The 23,795-nt window shown below is 45.9% G+C and overlaps 2 long non-coding RNA genes across 4 annotated transcripts; one reads left to right on the forward strand and one right to left on the reverse strand.

Annotated features, from left to right (window-relative positions):
- Window positions 1-1,041: 1,041 nt before the first annotated feature.
- Window positions 1,042-10,025, reverse strand: LOC118523089 (uncharacterized). Of its 2 annotated transcripts, XR_013444568.1 has the most exons (4): window positions 9,612-10,025; window positions 7,517-8,336; window positions 6,195-6,245; window positions 1,042-4,232 (listed from the first exon to the last, which is right to left on the reverse strand). It is a non-coding gene; the product is annotated as an uncharacterized LOC118523089 (long non-coding RNA). The 2 variants fall into 2 exon arrangements; XR_004910928.2 differs by lacking the exon at window positions 1,042-4,232 and having other exon boundaries at window positions 5,473-6,245; window positions 9,612-10,015.
- Window positions 10,016-21,915, forward strand: LOC144380424 (uncharacterized). Of its 2 annotated transcripts, none has more exons than XR_013444567.1 (3): window positions 10,016-10,467; window positions 10,945-11,105; window positions 21,720-21,915. It is a non-coding gene; the product is annotated as an uncharacterized LOC144380424 (long non-coding RNA). The 2 variants fall into 2 exon arrangements; XR_013444566.1 differs by lacking the exon at window positions 21,720-21,915 and adding an exon at window positions 20,932-21,286.
- The last annotated feature ends 1,880 nt before the right edge of the window (window positions 21,916-23,795 follow it).

Consider the following 23,795-nt stretch of genomic DNA (forward strand, 5'->3'; position numbering starts at 1 on the left):
CACCCATGGATCCAGAAGGATCCGACGGGGCATCTACAGAAGACAGCACCAGGGATATGAAGCCTCCCAGCCCAGGCCACGACGATGACACCGGCTTCCTCAGCGTGGAAGTCGACGACGACCGGGAAGGGCCGCAGGGTCGGTGACCGTTGGGACCGGCGCCTGCAGCAAGCCCCAGAAACCAACGTTCCCTGGGCGAGGGGGGCGGTCCCGACACCCCGCAGATGCTGCCCCTCGCGCCCTCCTTCCCACAGCCTGGGCTCTGATGCCCTCATCTTTCTGTCTGGATCTCCTCCGTTGCAGAAACCCAGCCTGCGGCGATGTCGCTTACCGCGGACACGGGAGACACGGGAGACACGGGAGACAGCGGAGACGGAGCGGCGGCGGAAGCGGGGGCCGAGGTCGCAACCGAGCAGGACCCTGCAGCCGCTGAAGTCGAGGAGGAAGCGGACAGCGAAGCCGTCAGCGACGGTGATGGCGTCGGCAACGGCGATGGCGTCGGCGAGGAGGCGGACGGCGCCGTCGCCGCAGAATTTCCACAGCCTGGGCCAGGGCAGCCTGGGCCGGAGGGGCCGCGGGGCCAGCCTCAGCAGGAGCGGCCGCCGCCCCAGGCCCGGCGCTTCACGTTCAGCCGGCTGCAGGTGCGCGAGCTGGAGAGCTTGTTCCAGCGCACCCAGTATCCCAGCGCGATCATGCGGTAAGCGGGCTGCGGCGCTGGGCGCGGGCTCCCGCCTTCGCGGGCGGCGGGCGGCGGGTTGGGCGGGCTGTGGCGCTGGGCGCGGGCTCCCGCCTTCGCGGGCGGCGCTCTGGGCGGGCTGCGGCCCTGGGCGCGGGCTCCCGGCTTCGCGGGCGGCGCTCTGGGCGGGCTGCGGCCCTGGGCGCGGGCTCCCGGCTTCGCGGGCGGCGCTCTGGGCGGGCTGCGGCCCTGGGCGCGGGCTCCCGGCTTCGCGGGCGGCAGGCGGCGGGCTGGGCGGGCTGCGGCCCTGGGCGCGGGCTCCCGGCTTCGCGGGCGGCAGGCGGCGGGCTGGGCGGGCTGCGGCCCTGGGCGCGGGCTCCCGGCTTCGCGGGCGGCAGGCGGCGGGCTGCGGCGCTGGGCGCGGGCTCCCGGCTTCGCGGGCTGGGCGGGCTGCGGCGCTGGGCGCGGGCTCCCGGCTTCGCGGGCGGCGGGCGGCGGGCGGCGGGCGGCGGGCGGCGGGCTGGGCGGGTTCGCAGCGTCTCTGTCCTCGCGGCTGACCGAACACCGCGCGGCCTCGAGGCTGCCGGGCCCGCCGAGCACTGGCGCTTGGGCGGGAGCTGAGCGCTCGCTCTGCGGGTGGGGCGGCGAAGGCGGACGCTCGCTCGGGCGGGTTGGATCGCGGCGAGCCGGGAAAGAGTCCGCCGCCCTTCACAGAAAAAAGTCCTACTGGCAGCAGGGTGGGCGGGGACGAGGGCGACAAGTCTGAGACGCGGGAGCAAGCGGCTTAGGATCCTACCTTTGTTTAAAATCGTGATAAGTCTGCTCGTCGTGAATTATTTCTGCACTCAGTTTTTAAAAATGATTCATTTTCAGTAATCTCTACACCCACCGTGGGGCCCCTGCACCCATTTTTACATTTTTAAGTACTGCACTTGAAAACTATCTGGATTAGTGAATATTCTGCATTCCCTTCGATTTTGCTAGAGGTCTTGAAAAAACTCAAAGTTAAAAAAAAGAAGAAGAAAAGAAAAGGGGCGCCTGGCTGACTCAGTCGGTAGAGCCTGTGACTCTTGATTTTGGGGTCTTAAGTTCGAGCCCCACGCCGGTTGTAGAGATTATTTAAAAATAAAATCTGAAAACAAAGTACAATTAAATCTTGCTTGAGGGAAAGCTGCCCTGCGAAGGAGAGCTCAAGCTACATGGTACAGGACAGTGTTGGGGGCGGCGAGGCGTCTGCGGCTGTGGGCGGGGGGAGGGGAGGAGGAAGTCAGTGATACCAAAACTTTAAAACAAGCACAACCAAAGAATGAACAGCAGTTTGTGCCATCCCTTAGCACCTATGGGAATGTACTCTAACTTGGTCATCACTGACAGAGAGGGAGAGAGAGAGAGAGAGAGAGAGAGAGAGATGGGGGGAGAGTCAGAGAGAGTGAGAGAGATGGATGGACAGCACCTTATTGGAGGGCTCTAATTTAATCCATAAAATGGGTTAAGAGCAATGATCGAAAGTCGGCAGAGATAGATCCTCAGAGATATTTCTTCATTTTGAAGTTGGTAACACTAAAAGAAACTGAATTAGACTGTCGTGTGTTCTCGGGGACTGTGCCTCCTTTACCCCAGAGACTTGGCTTTCCTTCAGTTCTTGGTCCACTGCATCTCACTGTAAATCCTGAAATGGTGTGACTTTTCCTAAGTGTAGAGATTGGTTCCTAAAATGTCACTGACATCTCCCTGAAAAAAGTGTTAAAAAGAGGAAGGAAAAATCCTCTATTTTAATTCACCCCCAACTCCAAATACTGATTTTTCTCGCCTCAGCCAGGAGCTTGCAAGATTCATGGGTGTGCCTGAAGCCAGAGTGCAGGTCAGTAAACCTGAAAAAAACCATTTGGCTGGGAGCCGGTCTAAAACCGGCTTCAGGACTTGGACACCTTTGTCCTAGACCTGCTCACCGTCCTGGGTTTTTGTGGCCTTTGCTAGCTTTGGGAAATAAGGGTTGAACTTTTGGGTCTTGGTGGGGGGACAATGGGATAAATAAAGCCCAGGTTTGGGAAATTGCCCATTTCCAGAGGGAACATGATTTCCTAAAGGAATGAAAAAATTAGTATCGTATAGTATCCCTTCTATAAAATATCCATACATGTCTGTATAAACTGTACCTATATATATACTTTTAGATGTCACGGAATTAGACATAGAATACACATATTTATATAGATTTTTAAATAGAGCATAAATAGAAATATAATCGTAACTATAGATCACATATATAGTATACGTATTATTTTTATACGTAATATATACCTATACACTAACAGATACGTGTATGTACATATAACATCATAATTATGGATCACATATATAGTATACGTACTATTTTTATATGTAATATATACCTATATACTAACAGATACATGTATGTACATATAACATCATAATTATGGATCACATATACAGTATACGTACTATTTTTATATGTAATATATACTAACATATATGTGTATTATATAATATCAATATGTGATCCAGAAGTACATGGAATGTAGTAAATATGAATATAAATTATATAATATATAAAATACATTTAATTCATAGAATATATGCTTATATATTCATCTAATACGGAATATATAGTTGATAGGTTAAATGTATATGTAATAAATATGCAGTATATCAGAAGTATATTCTTTTTTAAGTATATTCTATAACAGATAAATACCATATATATCAATGTGACGTAATTGTTATTGCTAATAGAAAATATATTTCTATAATGCACATAGAATTAATCAATTATTATCTACGATGCTATTAATATAGTCCTATGTAACATATAATTACCATATACTATAGCCAATAGATTAGTATAGTCCTATGCAATATAGAATTGCCATATACTATAGCCAATATAGTCCTATGTAATATATAATTACCATATACTATAGCCAATAGAGCTAGTGAGATAGCAATATCATTATATAGTAGTAATGTTTCTCTACAATAGAATCATCATGCATTATTTAATTATTATACTATAAGGGTATAATTATGTAATTCCTATGTATTCATGTATAATCACTCATATGTGACTTGTATATACACAAGTATATATGATATATGATACATTTATATATAACCCATCTTATAACAATATATACAGAAACATAAATATTTTATATAAACATAAAGAAATGAACACCCACAAGCACACATACTCAACAGACAGCTCAACTCCTAAAGGGTTATCACACAGGCAACACTTCACTGTCGGGTCACGTTTGGATGGAGTCTGAAGTGGAAATCGTTCAAATCGTTCAACTCGCCAAGGAGTTGAATTACACTGATTTACTGAAGACGAGCATAAGCTCTTTGCCTAAGGAGTGAATTTACAAATATTTTGGCATAGGCTTGAGGGAAGATTTCACACACATGACACAGCAGATAAGCAACTACCTTATGTCCAGTGAAGCTGAGACTTACAGGGAGGGTAGAGCTTCAAGTACAACAGCCTGGGCCTCCTGCTCTTGGTATTTCCTCTTAACATAGGATTTTTTTCACTCTAGGATTCAGACGAAAACAATTTTACTTTGTCATTATAAAATTACTTTTAATTTATTTTAAAAGTTCAAAAGTTTATTTTTACCCTTACTGCTTTTAGTGCAAGTGCCTAGGCCTCTTGTTGGGTTGGGTTTTTTTTTTTTTAATGTATATGATTTCTTTCTTTTTTTAAGATTTTATTTATTTGAGAGAGAGAGTGAGCGCGCGAGAGAGCAAACACAATCGGGGAGCGGCAGAGGGAGAAGCAGACTCCCCACTGAGCAGGGAGCCTGACATGGGGCTGGATCCTGGGACTCTAGGATCTTGACCGGAGTCAAGGCAGACGCTTAACCAACTGAGCCACTCAGGCGCCCTAATATATATGATTTCTTGCTCTAGGATTCAGGCGAAGGCAATTTTACTTTTTAATTTAAAAAAATATTTTATTTTATTTAAAAGATTTTAAATTTCATTAATTTACTTTTAGACCTGTTGCTTTTAAGTATTTGGTAAACAGGTGTGGAGAGTGGCAGGCCTACATCTTCATTTTCTGGAACTCCTTGATAGTCAGCCTGAAAACCTTGTTGAACAGTAGACCGTGCATTACGGTGGAGATGGGCGGGGGGGAGGTGCCACCTTTGAAATCTGTCTACAGGAGAAAAGAAACGAAAACAACAATTTCAAACAAGGTTCCACCAAGCTAACAAAGGTGGAGGCCGATCCAACCGGGTGGCCGCCATCCCAGCACAGGTGGAAGCCTAAGGCCAGAAAGATGCCTTGGGGATATGACTCACATTCCAATCTCTGAACCAACCAAACGCATTAGTGAATATTCCTGTGAGGACTGTCTGACACCTGAGATTTTGATCTTCCTCTTGTGGTCCTTTGATGAAGAGATTGTGTGGAATTTGTCACTAGTGGGCACTGGCGCTTAGTTCAGGCTGGATTCTGACGTGTGCTAATTGGAAAGACTTTTTCTTTTCTTTTTTTTTTAAGGATTTTATTTATTTATTCATAAGAGACAGAGAGAGAGAGGGAGAGGGAGAAGCAGGCTCCCCGCTGAGCAGGGAGCCCGATGCGGGACTCGATCCCAGGAGCCTGGGATCATGACCTGAGCCAAAGGCAGGCGCTTAACCATCTGAGCCACCCAGGCGTCCAAGGAAAGACTTTTTCATTGGCCCAGTCAGTGATGGCTAATTGGTGGGTCAATGGCTCAAGGGGTGATTGAGACCACAGACAGCCTAAGTGGAATGAAAGGATAATTTGGCGGGGGCGGGGAAGAGAAATAAGAGGGAAAGAGAGAAAAGGAAAACTCAGGGTGGGTTTATTAGCTTCGCTGCATGCACGGAGGGTAATTTGTGAAAGAAAGGGGCTGCAGAAGAGAGGTGGGGAGGCCAGAGAGGCAGCCTACAAAGCAGGCCCCCGAGACCAGGGGCTGGGCTCGCAGCCAGGGGTGCCCAGACCTGGGGAGGCCCAGGCCTCTCTGCTTCGTGGAGCAGGCCAGGCAAGCTCAGAGGAACAGATACCCTTAAGTTTGGGTGAGTTGATGTTCCCCTCCTCGGGCTTGCATTATGCTCTCTCAGTCGGGCTCTGAAGGGAGAAGGAGCCACAAGACACGAACGAGGAAAAACACATAACGTTCTCATTTGTTTCCAAACTCTACAGCACTTTGAATTTTCTTTTCTTTTTTTTAAGACTTTATTTATTTATTTGATAGAGAGAGAGAGAGAGCACAAGCAGGGAGAGCAGTAGGCCCAGGGAGAGGGAGAAGCAGGCCTCCCGCTGAGCGGGAAGCCCGATGCGGGGCTCGATCCCAGTACCCTGGGATCGTGACCTGAGCTGAAGGCAGACGCTTAAGCCACTGAGCCACCCAGGCGCCCCAGCACTTTCAATTTTCAAAGAAGTTTTTCCCAGTTTTATTAAGACATAAGTTACATAGAGTCCTGGATCAATTTAAGGTGTACAGCATAATGATCTGACTTACATCTGTTGTGAAATGTTTACCACAGTAAGTTTAGTTACCATCCATCATGTCCTAGAGAGACAGAGAAGAAAGGAAAAAGACAAAAAGAAAAATAAACAGTTTGTTCTTTGTGATTAGAAGTCTTAAAATTGAATCTCTTAACTGGCATAGATACCATAAGGTAGTGTTAAGTATAGTCCTTAGGCTACATTAGAGTCCTGGTACTTACTTATCTTAAAACTGGAAGTTTTTACCTTTTGACCACCTTCAGGCAGTTCCTCCAGCCAACCTCTCTAAAAGTGGTCACAAATCTGATCTCTTTTTCCATGAGTTTGTTGGGTTTTTTCAGATTCCCCATATAACTGAGATCATAAAGTGTTTGTGTGAAGAAGAGTTTAATGGATGTGCCCCCAAGTGCAGTAAGAGCTGTTTTGTGAATCCGGTATTAGAAATACGGAAGGACTATCAGAGTATACCTCAGCTAGGCTACCTGGCATTTATGTAGATTTGGCCTCCGGTAAACTTGGATCCCCCCAACATGAGGTCCACGGCACTGGTGTTTTTAGACAGCATATTCATGCAGCAGAAAGACCAAATACTAGGATGGCAGAGGGAAAATGAAGCAACAGAGAGAGTAGAGGCCCCCTTTGTGTCAAGTGACATTTGCAAACCGGGAATGTCTACAGGTACTAAATACAAAGAAATTCCACTACCTAGGATGCGGAGAGGACAGTGGAGCCCAAAGCACAGGTTTTATCTGTAGGGTTCATAGTTGGCAGATACTAGGGAGGAGCCATTTTGTGACTCCTCACCCACATGGTGGTTGACTGTCTTCCTACCATGTCAGTTTCACCTTCTTGCCTTAAGAATACTGTATGATTGCACTTATATGTGGACTGTCTCTCTTTTTTTTTAAGATTTTATTTATTTATTTGACAGAGAGAGAGAGAGAGAGAGAGATCACAAGTAGGCAGAGAGGCAGGCAGAGGGAGAAGCAGGCTCCCCGCTGAGCACAGAGCCCGATGCGGGGCTCGATCCCAGGACCCTGGGATCATGACCTGAGCTGAAGGCAGATGCTTAACCATCTGAGCCACCCAGGCGTCCCTTCTATGCGGACTCTTAAAAACAAACTAATGGACAAACAGAGCCAATACAGACTCATTTACAGAGGACAAAATGGAGGTTGCCAGAGGGGAGGGGGTGGGGGCATGGGAAAAATAAGTGAAGGGGATTAGGAGGTACCAACTTCAGTTGAAAAATAAATCCGGTGCGGGGATGAAAAGGACAGCGTAAGGAATATAGTCGATAATATTGTAATCGTTTTGTATGGTGACTACACTTACCGTGGCGAGCATTTTGCAGAGAAGCGTCGAATCACTATGTTGTACACCTGAGGCGAATACAGTATTGTATGTCAAGTGTAGTTCAGTGAACAACAGAAAAGAGGATAAGGGATGGGATGGGGCTCTCCTGGTTGAGTAGAGGGGCCTCGGGGGCCCTGCCCCGCTGGGCAGCAGGGGTCCTGTCCAGGGTGCTGGAACCGTAGCCAGAGCGGAGGGAGCTGACCGGGGGCTGAGCCCAGGAAAGCCTGGAGGGTGGTGCAGGCTGGAGCCTGCTGAATCCACCACCACGGTGACGGCGGTGAGCCTCTTTGCTCCCGATCTGTTGGCTGGACAAGGATTTTACGAACTTAGTAAATCTGGTCCTAGTTCGTGTAAACATGCATTGTCCCCAGCGTCTGTAATATTCAGGTAGTGTCCAGCGCTTCAGCTTCCTCCTGTCCCAGCAGGACCAGCCACAGGTTCCTGGGCCCTCCATGCCCAAGCCTCGCTCACAATAGCATCTTTTTCACTCTGAAGCGGTTTCAGAAGATGAGCGACCCTTCAGTCATCCTGATAGGAATGCTGCTGTTGTTGAAAGATCCGGCACGTTCCTATGGATGACGTACTTACTCTTTGTTCAAGATGGGCTTTTCAAAATGGGGTTTGTTCCCCTCGGCAGGACTCTTGGAAGATGCTGAGCTTCCCCCATAAGCAGGGTGACACCTGCCTAGTGACTAGGGGCCAGTGGCAGCTGGACAGCTGCTGGTCAGCTGTGAGGACACAGACATCCCAGGTGTAACAGTCACGGCAGGGACAGAGCCCCGTTCCTCAGCTACACCTGCTGCTGAGAACGGGGAAAAGTAATAGGCAAGGTGGAAGGACAGAGTCAAAGCAGAGAGCCGAGCCAGAGCCTGGCACAGCCTGGCACAGCGTGGGTGCCCTCTCGGGGTGAGCTGCAGGGGGGCCCGTGGCCCTGGCTTCCCTAAGCGATTTTAGCAAGAAGGAAATAGCTCCCCTGATGCAATTTCAAACCTTAAAGGCATAGAGAGTAAGTAGCCTGCTTGTTTTTTCATGTATGACATCCAGTGCTCAACATACTAAAACGATCCCTTTTTCTCTCTGATTGAAGGTTTGGTTTAAGAATAGGAGGGCCACGTGGAGGAGACATCAGAGGGCACTGAGGTTCAGAAACATGCCCCCCATGGCCATGGTCCCCCCCGGGGCCATGCCCCCCCCCCGGGCCATGCCCCCCCCCGGGGCCATGCCTCCCCCCGTGGCCATGGCCCCCCCCGTGGCCATGGTCCCCCCCGTGGCCATGGTCCCCCCCGTCATCGTTAACTTGGGTGGACCCTGCCATGCCTTCATTCAGGAGCCGAATCGCCTACGCGTTCTCCCCGAGCCGCTGCTGCTGGGACCACCTCAGATGCCCATGCCGCTCTTTCCTGCTGTCTTCTTGCCTCCTCCGCCCTGCTTTCCTCCACCCTTCGCTCCCTGCGGCTGCCCTGCTGTGGTCGCGCCCGGGTTCCCACCGCCCATGTTTTTCTTCTAAGCCGTTTACTCCCACAGAATGGCCTCCGGGACGGTTTTTTCCCACGGTGCTTTTGAGCCCGGCTCCATTCTGTGTAGCTCGCCGCCAAGAGCAGTTCACTCAATGTATGCAAGAGAAGTGCAAATTCACGGACCCTTATTTTGGGGCACTTGTTGTCCTTTCAATAAAGGTATCAATTCACGCTCGGCGTATTTGTTTTGCGCGTGGTACGGGGTCAGTGCAAGTGATGGACGGCGCCGTTCCTCCAGAAAGGCAAGGAGGCCTGCTGCTTTCATGCAGCCGCGTCCCTGAGCCACCATCAGGAGGCCACGGCCCTCTCTGAAGTTCCCCAAGTGCCCACGGCCGGCTTCCAAAGACCCACCGTGCCCTGCAGCACCCCATCTTCCCCCGCACTCCCCCCCTGCCCCCACCCCGTGCCCCAGCGGGACCGCGCCGCCGTGCAAGACCGGGTGGCGTCAGCCTCCAGGGAGAGAACGGTGTGCTTGCAGGCGGGGCTGAGCCGCAGCCGCGGGGAGGAGCTGAGGCCCACCCGGGGACTGGAGGGGACACATCTAAGGGGCTACTCACGGGGCTCCCGGAGAAGCGGCAGCCGGGCGTGCAGCTAGCTGCTGGTGCTCCGCAAGTTGTGTCCGGTGCCGGCCCTTTGGGCGGAGGAGACGCGGCGACGGCATTCCGGCCGGAGGGTCCTGCGTCCTGCGTCCGCCAAGGTACCACGAGACGGGACCCCCCCCTTCAAGGCCGGCGCTGGGCTCTCGGTCCTCCCTTTCCCCCACGCCCCAGAGGCCGAGGGCCCAGCATCGCTCGGTCGCCGGCTCCCAGCTGCCCGGCACCTTTCGGCGAGACCGTGCCGGTGGCCCGCGGTCCTTGCGTGCAGTCGTTCCAAGTCGGCGGCTGAGAGAGGACGTGGGTTTTTGTCCACTGGGACTCGGGGAGAGAGAGGGGCTCCTGCGGAACCGAGGCTGTGTACCTGTTGCCCGATCGGCTTATTTACACTGGCACACACCACTCTTCTTGTTGCCAGGACGACCCCAGCCCTGGGGACGAGTTTTGCCGGTGCACCCAAAATGTCTCCCCCGGTCCCCCCGGTTTGGGTTGTGGCGCCGCAGCGGGGTCTGTGAGCCCAGGCGTCGGCGACCTCCCGGATCCGAGATCGGGTGGCCCCCTCGTGTGCTAGCAGTGGTTCCGGGGTGCCGCCTCGGGATGGGGGAAGCATAGCGTTTCTTCGCAGCTCCCCCAGCCCCGCGAAGCTGCCGGCTTTCTGCGTCGCCGCCGCTGTGACTCACCTCCTTCCTCCCCGCAGAGACCTGGGTGGCCTCAGCCCTTAGCTGTGGGCCCTCGACCCCATCCTGCATCTCCCTCTCAAGGTGTGTTCTCAGGAGCTGTCCGGACACCATCTTCGCGTCTGATTCCAGGACGTTTGCTTGTAAATAGCAATTTTTTTTTTAACAGTTTGAAATGTTTTTACTACACTTGACTAGTAGTACAAACCGGTAATTACAATAGCCAAATCTCTGTATGATATATATTTAATATATTAAATATACACAACAATAAAATAACCCCCCACCTTGAAAAAATATGGATTCACTTTTTATGTTATCAAATACAAGGCTCACATGTATAATTAAAGTTAATAATCTGTTCACGTGCCAAGGGACAAGGCTAAGCAGTAAATTAATATTTTTAAGTATATTAAACCAGAACAATTTCCTTTTTGAGTTTGATAAGCCAAACACTATCAAGGACTATTTAGAACCTGAATATAATCCAGTGGGTATGAAATTAAATAGGGAATTTGATAAGAAACAGATAAGCATTTCTTTTTTTCTACTTTTTGGTCAGTTTCAGTTAGCAAATCAATGGAAAACTTTTAACCGTAACATTCGTTTTCATTTTGTAGAGCTTCAAGAACCACCTCTGCAGCCTGCCTTGGGAAGGTTACTACATAATCCGTGCATTCCTGCCAAAGATTAGCCATCTTCTCAAATTGGAGGGTTTCAGACTCACTAGGCTACTGTCTAGATCTGCAGCCTAAATAGCAGTTTTTGAAACCACTTCCTGGTATGTTCCTTGATGGAAATTAATGTATTCTTTTTCTTTGTGTATTTTAATAGTGTCAGATACCAGAGTTAAATTGGGTATTTTAAATTAAATTTAATTTTTTAAAATTATTATTCTCAAAATATAGTTGATATACAATGTTATATTAGTTTCAGGTGCACAATACAGTGATTCGATAATTATATATTCTCTGCAGAGAAACTGGCTGTTCTTAATTGTAATATCTGGATTCATGGGCCCTCTGGCTTTGATTGTCTCATCACTATCCTAATAGATTTAACCACCAGGAGACCTCAGAGGGAATGGTGACTTGATGCGGGTCATGTTTTTAGTGCTTATTTAAAGTCTTACTTGCATTATCTGCATTAATTTCAATATAAAAAGCTTAAGGCCAAATGTAGCCTATGATTTTAGGCTCTACCTGATCCTGAAATCTGCATATTAGATCTTATTTTTCCACAGGGAAAAAAATATCAACAAGCCTTCCACAATTCAAAATTTGAAACAAATTTTAGGAAGAAGGAAGATCATAAAAGGATTAATTACCAAATTTTAGATTTAACTCCTTTATACCTTAAGGCTTTTCGTCTCAATATTTATTCTAAAATTGCCAATTTCATCTATATGTACCCAAACAAACAACAATGTAGATTTAATGAGAGTGGGATTGGATTGGGGGAACACCGTACATAAAAGAGGCTTAAGACATTCAAACTGATGTGTTGTCCCACATCTTACTCCACTTGTGCCCTTTATCACCGTCTTTCCATAATGATTCTTTTTCCCTTATATCATTTTTTTAAAATTGTGGTAAAATTCAAATAAAATAAAATTACCCATTTTAAAGTATACATTTCAGTGGCATTAAATACATTCACAATGTTCTCCACCATCACCACCATCTACTTTCAAAGCATACTCATCACCCCAAAATGAAACCCCCTTATTCATTCAGCAGTCACTCCCCATCCCTCCCTTGGCAACCACTAATGTGCTTTCTGTCTGTTGGATTTGCCTCTTCTGGATATTTAATATTTATGGAATCATACAATATGTGGCTTTTAGTGTCTGGCTTCTTTCACTTAGCATCATGTTTTCCAGGTTCATCCACTTTGTAACAACCATTAATACTTCATTCCTTTTTTGAGTTGAATAATATTCCTTTATATGAATATGCCACATTTTGTTTATCCATTTCTCAGTTGATGGAAATTTGGGTTATTTCTACTTGGGCTGTTGTGAATAGTGCTTCTATCTACATTTATGTATAATTATTTGTTTGAATACCCATTTTTTAAAAAGATCTTATTTATTTATTTGACAGAGAGAGACACAGTGAGAGAGGGAACACAAGCAGGGGGAGTGGGAGAGGGAGAAGCAGACTCCCTGCTGAGCAGGGAGCCCGATGTGGGGCTCAATCCCAGGACCCTGGGATCATGACCTGAGCCAAAAGCAGACGCTTAACCAACTGAGCCACCCAGGCGCCCCTGAACACCCATTTTTAATTCTTTCAGGTATATACATAGAAGTGGAATTCCTGGGTCATAGGGTAATTCTCTGTTTAATTTTTTGAAGAACTGCCAAATATAGCAACTGCATCATTTTACATTCCCATTAGTAATGTGTGAGTGGTCCAGTCTCTTCACATCCTCACCAAACTTATTATATTCCATTTTTTTAAGTAATCTCTAATCCCAACGTGGGGCTCAAACCCACATCCCCAAGATCAAGAGTCGCACGCTCCTCCAATTGAGCCAGCCCCTCCATTTTTTAATTATAGCCATCCTAATGGGTGTGAGGTATTATCTTGTTGTGGTTTTGATTTGCATTTCCCTAATGACTAATGATACTGAGTATCTTTTCATGCTTTGTTGGCCATTTGTACATATTCTTGGGAAAAAACATCTAATCGTTTGCCTGTTTTTAATTTGGTGGTTTATCTATTCATTGCTGAGTTGTAAGCGTTCTTTAAGTATTCTGGAAACTAAGGTCTTACCAGATACATGATTTGTAAATATTTTATCTCATTGTGTAACTTTTCAGTTTCTTAATAGTGTCCTTTGATGCACAAAAAGTCTTTGATTTTGATGAAATCCGATTTATGTAATTTTTCTTTTGTTGCTTATGCTTTGGTGTCATAATGAGGAATCCATTGCCAAATCCAAGATCATGAGTTTTCCCTTGTTTTCTCCTGAAAAGAAGGAATTTTATAGTTTTATAACTCTTTCTCTCTACATATATATGTATGAGTTTATGTAACTATATATAAACAAGAGTTTTATAATCTTAATTCTTATATTTAAGTATTTTTTCCATTCTGAGTTAATTTTTGTATATGATGTGAGGTATGTTTCCAACTTGATTCTTTTGCATATAGATATCTAGTTGTCCATCATTTCCTGAAGAGACAATTATTTCCCAACTGAATGGGCTTGGCACCCTTATCCAAAATCAATTGACCATAGATGTATGGGTTGATTTCTGGTTTCTCACTTCTTTTTTTTTTTTTTTAAGATTTTATTTATTTATTTGACAGAGAGAGACACAGCAAGAGAGGGAACACAAGCAGGGGGAGCAGGAGAGGGAGAAGCAGGCTTCCCGCTGAGCAGGAAGCCTGATGTAGGGCTCGATCCCAGGACCCTGGGATCATGACCCGAGCCGAAGGCAGACACTTAACGACTGAGCCACCCAGGCACCCCTGGTTTCTCACTTCTATTCCATTGATCTGTATGTCTATCCTTATGCCAGTACAATACGGTTTTGATTACTGTAGCTTTGTAGTAAGTTTTGAAATTTAGAAATCTGGCTTCTACAACTTTTATTTTCTTCTTTTTAAAGATTGTTTTGACTATTTAGGGACGCCCGGGTGGCTAAGTCGGTTAAGTGTCTGCCTTCGGCTCAGGTCATGATCCCAGGATCTTGAGATCGAGTCCCGCATCTGGCTCCTTGCTCAGTGGGGAGCCTGCTTCCCCCTCTTTCTCTGCCTACCGCTCCCCCTGCTTGTGTTCTCTCTCTCTGTCAAATAAATAATAAATAAAATCTTTAAAAAAAAATAAAAAATAAAGATTGTTTTGGCTAGATTCCCTTATAATTCCATATGATTTTTAGAATTCTTTTTCCTTGTATTTTTTGTTGAAAACCAGACATTCTGAATATTAGAATGTGACAACTTTGGAAATCACATTTTCTCCCCTCTCCGAGGTTTGTTGTTCCTGTTTGGTTGAACAGAATAGAAATACCATATAATCCAGGTTTGCCTATTAAGTGACTTTCTAAGCTATTTTTGTAATATCTGTATTCATTTTTTTAAAACTTCAGTACAAAAAGATGAAAAATAAATAAAAATAAAATAAAAGAATAAAATTTCAGCATAGTTGACATACAATATGATATGAGTTTCAGGCATACAACATAGTGATTTGACAATTATATACATTATGAAATGCTTACCACAATAAGTGTAATTATCACCTGTTTACCACACAAAGTTATTACAATATGATTGACTATATCCCCTATGCTGTACTTTTCATCTCCATGACTCATTTTATTTTATTCATTTATTTTTAAGTAAACTCGATCCCCAATGTAGGGCTTGAGCCCATGACCTTGAGTTCAGGAGTCATATGCTCTACCAACTGAGCCAGCCAAGTGCCCTGACTCATTTATTTTATAACTGGAAATTTGTAGCTCTTAATCCCCATTCATCTATTTTGCCCATGCCCCCACCCCTCTCCCTTCTGGTCACCAACAATTTGTTCTCTGTATTTATGAGTCTGTTTCTGGTTTGTTTGCTTTTTTTTTTGATTCCAGATATAAGTAAAACCACGTGGCATTTGTCTTTCTCTGTCTGATGTATTTCACTTAACGTAATACACTTTAGGTCCATCCATGTTGTTGTAAATGGAAAGATTTCATTCCTTTTTTTATGGTTGAGTAATATTCCTGTGTGTGTGTGTATGTGTATACCACATCTTCCTTACCCAGTTAGTTATCGATGGACACTGAAATTGCTTCTATATCTTGGATATTATAAATAATGCTGCAGTAAACAGGAATACATACATCTTTTCAAATTAGTGTTTCATTTTCATTTTCTTTTTTTTAAAAGATTTTATTTATTTATTTATTTATTTGACAGAGAGAGACACAGCGAGAGAGGGGACACAAGCAGGGGGAGTGGGAGAGGGAGAAGCAGGCTTCCCGCAGAGCAGGGAACCCGATGCAGGGCTCAATCCCAGGACCCTGGGATCATGACCTGAGCCCGAAGGCAGACGCTTAAAGACTGAGCCACCCAGGCGCCCCTAGTGTTTCCTTTTCATTGGGTAGATACCCAGTAGTGGAATTACTGGTTGTATGGTATTTCTATTTTTAATTTTTTGAGGAACCTCCATACTGGTTTCCATAACATCTGCACTCTTTGTCATGTATAGCCACTGAAGTCTATGTTCCATTAGCTTAGTGGCCAGCTAGTGTTTTGAAATACTTACCATCAATTCCTGGATTCAAAAACGAATAAAGATCAACAAAACAAAAAAGCAACCTACTGAATGGGAGAAAGACACTTGCAAATGATATATTTGATAAGGGGTTAATATCCAAAACTTAAAAATAACTCATATAACTCAAGACTAAAAAACCAATCAAATTAATAAATGAGCAGAGGACCTAATTAGACACTTTTCCAAAGAGGACATATAGATGGCCAATAGACACATGAAACATTAGTAATCATCAGGGAAATGCAAATCAAAACCACAATATCACCTCACATCAGTCAGAATGGCTAGTATCAAAAAGACAAGAAATAAGATGTGGAGAAAAAGGGAATCCTTGAACATTGTTGGTGGGAATGTAAACTGATGCAGCCACTATGGGAAACAGTGTGGAGGTTCCTCTAAAAATTAAAAATAGAACTACCGTACAATCCAGTAATTCCACTACTGGATATTTAGCTGAAGAAAACAAAAACACTAATTCGAAAGATGTATGCATCCCTATGTTTTTGTTTTTTATATTTTATTTTTGAAAGATTTTATGTTATTTATTTGAGAGAGAGAGAGAGCACGCACGAGCACACGAGCAGTCAGAGGGAGAGGGAGAAGTAGACTCCCCACTAAACAGGGAGCCCGATGCAAGGCTCCATCCCACAACCCCGGGACCATGACCTGAGCCGAAGGCAGATGCTTAACCGACTGAGCCACCCAGGCACCCCACCCCTATATTTATTGTAAGATATATGATACCTGCACTCCCATGTTTACTGTAGCATTATTTATAATAGCTAAGATATGGAAGTTACCCAAGTGCCCGTCAATAGATAAATGGATAAAGAAGATGTCACACACACACACACACACACACACACACACACTGGAATATTACTCAGCCATAAAAAGAATGAAATCTTGCCATTTGCAATAACGTGGATGGACCTAGAGAATATTATGCTAAATTAAATAAGTCAGACATAGAAAGACAAATACTGTCTGATTTCACTTATATGTGGAATCTTAAAAAAAACAAAACAAACAACACACACACACAAGTAGAAACAGAACAGACTGGTGGTTGCCAGGAGGAAGGAAGGGAGGAAGATGGGATGGGATGGACAGAATAGGTGAAGGGGATTAAAAGGTACAAACTTCCAGTTACAAAACAAGTAATTCAGGGCGATGAAAAGTACAGCATAGGGGATACAGGCAATGAGACTGTACTAATTTTGTATGGTGACAGATGGTAACTACACTTGTCGTGGTAAGCATTTCATAATGTATATATAATGTTGAATCACTGTGTTGTATACCTGAAACTAATATCATATTTTATGTCAACTATACATCAAAAGGTAAGATTGAAAAAGAAAAAGAAGAAGACCTAATACTCTCCCAGTGCTGGGAGATTGTCTCTATATTACGCACTCCTTCGATGCTTAGCCAGACTTTTCACAGCTCTGCCTTATCTTTTTCCTGCTCACACAGAGCCTGAGAGCCACCCAGACGTGAAAGCTTGTGGTATCCTCAGCTGTTTCTTTTTTTTTTTTTAAGATTTTCTTTATTTGAGAGAGCAAGACAGAGCAGAGAGAGAGCACAAACAGTAGGGAGGGGCAGAGGGAGAGGGAGAAGCAGGCCTCCCGCTGAGCAGGGAGCCTGATGCGGGGCTCGATCCCAGGACCCTGGGATCACGACCCGAGCCGAAGGCAGACGCTCAACCGACTGAGCCACCTAGGCGCCCTCCTCAGCTGTTTCTAAGCGTGTGTCTAGCACATGGCCTTCTTGATTCCTCTGTATACATAAGACCTTTTAAAAAGCCTTTATTCTTCCACATACCTCTTTTCTCAGTCGTGTGTTGCCCACCTTTCTCAGTTGTCTATCGCTTGTCCTGGCTGTTGTCTCTTGCCCCAGGATGCTGTGGCCAGTACTTGCGCCTTTAAATGCTTTGGCCAAAGGTACCAGGAAGTGGCCTCAGCCCAGGGTTCACTCCTTGCCAGACAAAACAAAGGCAAACCGTTGTGCCAGTCCTTGAGGGAGCTGGCAGAGCAGAGAAGACCCAGAGCCACAATCCTTGGGGCGCCTGGGTGGTTCGGTCGGTTAAGCGTCTGCCTTCGGCTCAGGTCGTGATCCCAGGGTCCTGGGATCGAGCCCCACATTGGGCTCCCTGCTCAGCCAGGAGCCTGCTTCTCTCTCTGCCCATCCCCTGCCTGGCTCGTGCTCTCTCTTTCTCTCTCTGTCTGAAATAAATAAATAAAATCTTTAAAAAAAAAGAACCACAGTTCTTTGAGAATAAGGTCCATATTGCTCCTTCTAGTACCAGGAGTGCAGGCTTCCCTTCCCCAAGGCCACTACAGGCCTGGGGTGTGAGGTATGGTAGGCAGACGGTTCAAAACACCGAAGTGTTCTCTTACCACTGTTGGGGAGGAAAAATTTGCCTCTATACTTCCAAAGTCTTCTGGGTAGTCTAAGGTTTAAACTGACAGGAGACAGATTAACAGGAGAAAAGCAAATTTAATTCGTATGTATGGAGGCCTCAAAGATACAGGACCTAAGAAATGATCGAGGCAGGCAGTATTTATACTTTTTACACAAAGAAACAATAAATCTTGGAGAAATTGACAGGACAAAGAAAACTTACGTTTGGGAACTTCAATTAGTAAGGAATTGTAAACAAAATTTGGGCTGGGGTAGTAAGTTAGTAAAAGTTACAAGGTTTGTTTACATAGGCTTCTTGGGCCCTGAATTCCCTGTCTCTGATGTCAAAGATGTTTGTCTGCCTCCTGGTGCAGGGAGGGTGCCTTTCACATGGGAGATGTATTCCCTACTTTCTGGAGACAGAGATGGATCAGAGTGTTGTTCCTGCACTGGCTGTTCCTTTATTAACTTGAATTCAAAATAATTGGTATGGCACTGTGGATTAGCTTGGGGCGGCCCACCTTGAGCCCCAACACCATAAAGCAGCAGATTCTTTTTACACCTAGCCTTATCTGGTTGTTGTGACTTTTTAGCTAGATTCCACCAAAAATTGATTCTGACAGCTTTTGCCAGCTCAGTTGCTTCAGGAGGAGAGATGGAGCCCTGGAGTTCCCCACTCCGCTGCTTTCCATTCGATTATAACTTCAACCTCTCCTTCATGGTCTCTTTTCCCTCTATATATGAATATATTTAAATTTCTTTAATACTAAACAAAATTCCTCTTGACTTTGCACTCCCCGACATCTCTCCTTTACTTCTCAGAAAAATTTTCTTCAAGGAGTAGTTTCTAATACCCTCCCTCAGTGATGAGAAGCAAAAATGTCTCCAAACATTCACTAATGTCACCCAGGTGAAAACTCATTCCAGATTGAGATCTGCTGTATTAACTCAAATTCCGAACATATTTAGATTTAACCTGTTTTCACATGTAGTTTTTAATTGTTTGAGGGGTTTTGTTTGGTTGGTCCTTGTTTTTGTTTGTGCTCTATAGCTCTATGAAATTTTTTTTTTAAAGATTTTATTTATTTATTTGACAGAGAGAGACACAGCGAGAGAGGGAACACAAGCAGGGAGAGTGAGAGAGGGAGAAGCAGGCCCCCCGCCGAGCAGGGAGCCCGATATGGGGCTCGATCCCAGGACCCTGGGATCATGACCAGAGCCAAAAGCAGACATTTAACGGACTGAGCCACCCAGGCGCCCCAGCTCTATGAAATTTCATCAGATGTGTAAATGCATGGAACCATCACCTCAATTAGGATACAGGACTCTTCTATCCGTACAAAGAGACTCCTTGTTGTTATACAAACCATTTTTCTAAACAAGTGGCATAAAGGTGAAGAGCATGTGTACACTTCTACCTTTGTATAACAAAGGGGAGACACAAAAACATGTTTTTGTAATTATATTTGCATAAATAATACACTGGGTGATAAGTGGGCATGTGTGGGGCAGGGGAGTTAAGCGATTCTTTTTACTGAATGTGTTATATTTTGGGATTTTTGAGCTATATCATTCTGATATCACTTCAAAGAATTAAAGATAGTAAATGAAGCCAAATGAATGGTATGGTCCAAGTAGCACTTCAACAGGCCTTCAGGCCTTAAGAGAAGATGACATATTGCGGCACCTGGCAGGCTCAGTCTGTAGCTCGTGCAAGTCTTTTTTTTTTTTAAGGTTTTATTTATTTGACAGAGAGAGACACAGCGAGAGAGGGAACACAAGCAGGGGGAGTGGGAGAGGGAGAAACAGGCTTCCCGCTGAGCAGGGAGCCCGATGCGGGGCTCGATCCCAGGACCCTGGGATCATGACCTGAGCTGAAGGCAGATTCTTTTTTTTTTTTTTTAAATTTTGTTTATTTATTTGACAGAGAGAGACACAGCGAGAGAGGGAACACAAGCAGGGGGAGTGGGAGAGGGAGAAGCAGGCTTCCCGCGGAGCAGGGAGCCCGATGCGGGGCTCGATCCCAGGACCCTGGGATCATGACCTGAGCCGAAGGCAGATGCTTGACGACTGAGCCACCCAGGCGCCCCCGCATGCAACTCTTGATCTCGCAGTCATGAGTTCAAGCCCCACATTGGTTGTAGAACTTACAATAAATAAATAAATAAATAAATAAATAAATAAATAAATAAATAAAAATATGCTACAATTTGGATGTGAACCTCAAAAAAATTATTAAAAAAAAAAAGAGCAGATGACATATTGACTGGACCACATCAGTCAGAGCTGCTATAAGAAAAGTAGAGAGATGGGGTGTCTGGGTGACTCAGTCGGTTAAGTGTCTGCCTTCGGCTCAGGTCATGATCTCAGGGTCCTGGGATTGAGCCCCGCATTGGGCTCCCTGCTCGGCAAGGAGTCTGATTCTCCTTCTCCCTCTGCCCCTCTCTCCGCTCATGCTCTCTCTGTCTCTCTCTCTCTCTAATAACTGAATAAATAAAATCTTCTAAAAAAAAGAAAAGTAGAGAGAAATAGACTTCAGCATCAGTAGATTCAGAATTAGACTTAGTAATATCATCTCCATGGCAACACCTGTCTTCTTTCTTCCTTTACAGAGCCAGTTACCTTAACAGTCAACTAAATCATGTCTGTGAAACACTTAATAAACACTAGAGACTGTAGTACATGAAGCTTGTACACCTTTCCCTTAACAGTAAAACATCATTGCCTTACCGTCAGGATGGACACAATATAAATTATTACTCTAAGCAGGAATACCACCTGCTTCCTTCCATAAACTCTGCCCTATATGATGAGGTCAGTGCAGATCACACAGCGCAGATGTTTTTAAGGTCATTATCAGATCAAAAGTTAGATTGCATAAAAGATCATGATACACGATTTTCTTTTCTCACTGACAGATACGGATGTCACCTGTGATGTTGATGTATACAGATGGAGGAGTTACGCTTTTACAGTTGTTATATGGTTCCATTTAAGGCTGGACATGAAACACTTTATTTGAATTGACCACTACAATCTCCTTTTATTTTTTATTTCTTTTAAAGATTTTTTTTTTCATTTTTATTTATTCATGAGAGACAGAGAGAGAGAAAGAGGCAGAGGGAGAAGCAGGCTCCCAAGGAGCAGGGAGCCCAATGCGGGACTCAATCCCAGGACCCTGGGATCATGACCTCAGCCGAAGGCAGACGCTTAACGACTGAGCCACCCAGGCGCCCCACTACAATCTCCTTTTAATAAACATTTTAAAAATGGTTTTTGGTTGTGCCTGTGGTTGTGGTTGTGGTTGTTCCTGTTCTATAAACATCAATGTTTAAGCTTGTATTACGTGTTATATATCATACAGAATGCATCAAAGCTGAAGGTTCAAACTCAGTTTTAAAGGAATCCTAACTGAAAACTTAAACATTATGGGTTGCACACAGAAAAGGGACTAGAAACAATGCTTTTTGCTTTTCCTGTATCCCTCAGTGATCTACCTTTTATGAAATATTAAGCGTTGAGCACAGTGATATGTGCTTGAAATACATTATGTCTATAATATTACAAGCTTCAGTTGTGTTCTAGTTTTTTTTTAAGAGATAAAGGTGCATTGGTTGTATTTTTTTTATCTTGTGTAATACTATTAAAATAAGTAAAGAAAAACTTTGATTTTTCTTTTTCATCTTAATTTTTTTTTCTTTTTAAGTAGTCTCCACGCCCAGTGTGGAGCCCAACACTGGGTCCAAACTCACGACCCTGGGACCTGAGCTGACACCAAGAGTCGGACGCTTAAGGGACTGAGCCACCCAGGCACCCCTTCATCTTAATTTTTTTGAGTAGTCTCTGCGCCCAGTGTGGGGCTTGAACTCACAACTCTGAGATCAGGAGTCCATGCTCTACCAACTGAGCCAGCCAGGTACCCCTCATTTTAATTTTTATTTATTTTATTTTATTTTTTATTTTATTATATTTTATTTATTTGTCAGAGAGAACACACAAGCACGGGGAGCTGCGGGCAGAGGGCAGAGGGAGAAGCAGGCTCCCCCCTGAGCAGGGAGCCCGATGTGGGGCTCGATCCCAGGACCCTGGGATCATGACCCAAACCAAAGGCAGATGTTTAACTGACTGAGCCACCCAGATGTCCCTAATTTTTAAAAAAATGTAGCAATCTATAACACACTGCATTTATATTATACACTGTGTTAGGAAGGAAGGTTTTTTTCTCTATCCTGGAAGATCCTTCTGGATGGTCTAAGAATGAAATTGACATCAGATAGATTAACAGAAGAAAATGAAATTTAATTATGTACATACAGGGAAGCCACATAAACACGAGTGATTCCAAAGAGTGGCAAAATGAGGTATATAAGTCATGGGAAACTAAATAGAAAGGGGGTAGGGGTCTGGGGTTTTCAAGGGAAGGAAGGTGAATCACAGAAAGAATGGAAAGAGTAAATGTTTGGTAAACAAAATGTTTGCTGAGCTATCCATAAACAATGAAACATACCTTGCAAGATTTCTCCCTTGTCTATCATACCTAGTTCATATAATATTATATTTATGTATGGTAATAGCTCCCTTCCTGGAACAGGTCCTCTATGGAAGTTCTTTTAGGCAGTTAGCAGGGAGGCAAAAAAGAAAAACTAAATAAGTCTTCTGTTTCTTAAAAATAACTACCTAAAACAATCCACGTGACAAGGAGACACATGGAGGGGGGCAAATATTGCTCCCCGGCACAGCCAAACCTAGAAGGCTAAAGGGAAAGGTATTTTTCCTCCGCGCCACCAGGACGACCTTTTCCCTGCGGGCCCCTGTGGCAGGTAAAGGAGCCCCCAAGGCAGAGCGGGCGGGTTGCGGCCAGAAGGCTATGCACACGGGGAACAAATACCTCCGTGAACAGCAAGCCTGCCTCTGCTGCCCGCACACTCGGATCGGCTCCTGAACACACCGCTCGAGCCTCGGCCCAGAGGGCTACGGAGACCCCCAACCCTTGGGCCGAGCTGGCTGGTGTCCCTTGAAGTGACTAAAGGCAGGGAAGCTGACATTCCTGTCCCTCCCAGGAAGGCGGTGGCCATCCTCCCGAGCAGGGGCTTCAAACCACCCCACGCGCTGGGCTCGGCCCCCACCCGGCTGCTTCCCTCCGGCAGGACACCCGGTAAGGACATTGCCTGGAAAGAAGGGAGAAGCTTCGGCGCCTGCGGGAGACAAATCAGAGAGGATCCGCGGAGCGGGAGGACTGGTGCGCCCCAGGGGAAGGCAGCACCGGCACCCTGACCGCGAGGAGGAAAACGGGCCCTCCGCTTTGCTGCTAACCAGCGGCACTAAAGACAGAGACGCTAAACTGGCAGTGCCAGGAGGGCCCGGCCAGCCCCCAACACGCACGCGCACACACACGGTGCCAGGAGGGCCCGGCCAGCCCCCCAACACGCACGCGCACACACACGGTGCCAGGAGGGCCCGGCCAGCCCCCCAACACGCACGCGCACACACACGGTGCCAGGAGGGCCCGGCCAGCCCCCAACACGCACGCGCACACACACGGTGCCAGGAGGGCCCGGCCAGCCCCCCAACACGCACGCGCACACACACGGTGCCAGGAGGGCCCGGCCAGCCCCCCAACACGCACGCGCACACACACGGTGCCAGGAGGGCCCGGCCAGCCCCCAACACGCACGCGCACACACACGGTGCCAGGAGGGCCCGGCCAGCCCCCAACACGCACGCGCACACACACGGTGCCAGGAGGGCCCGGCCAGCCCCCCAACACGCACGCGCACACACA

Source organism: Halichoerus grypus, chromosome X (genome assembly GCF_964656455.1).
Source record: "Halichoerus grypus chromosome X, mHalGry1.hap1.1, whole genome shotgun sequence".
NCBI classification, from domain to species: domain Eukaryota; kingdom Metazoa; phylum Chordata; class Mammalia; order Carnivora; family Phocidae; genus Halichoerus; species Halichoerus grypus.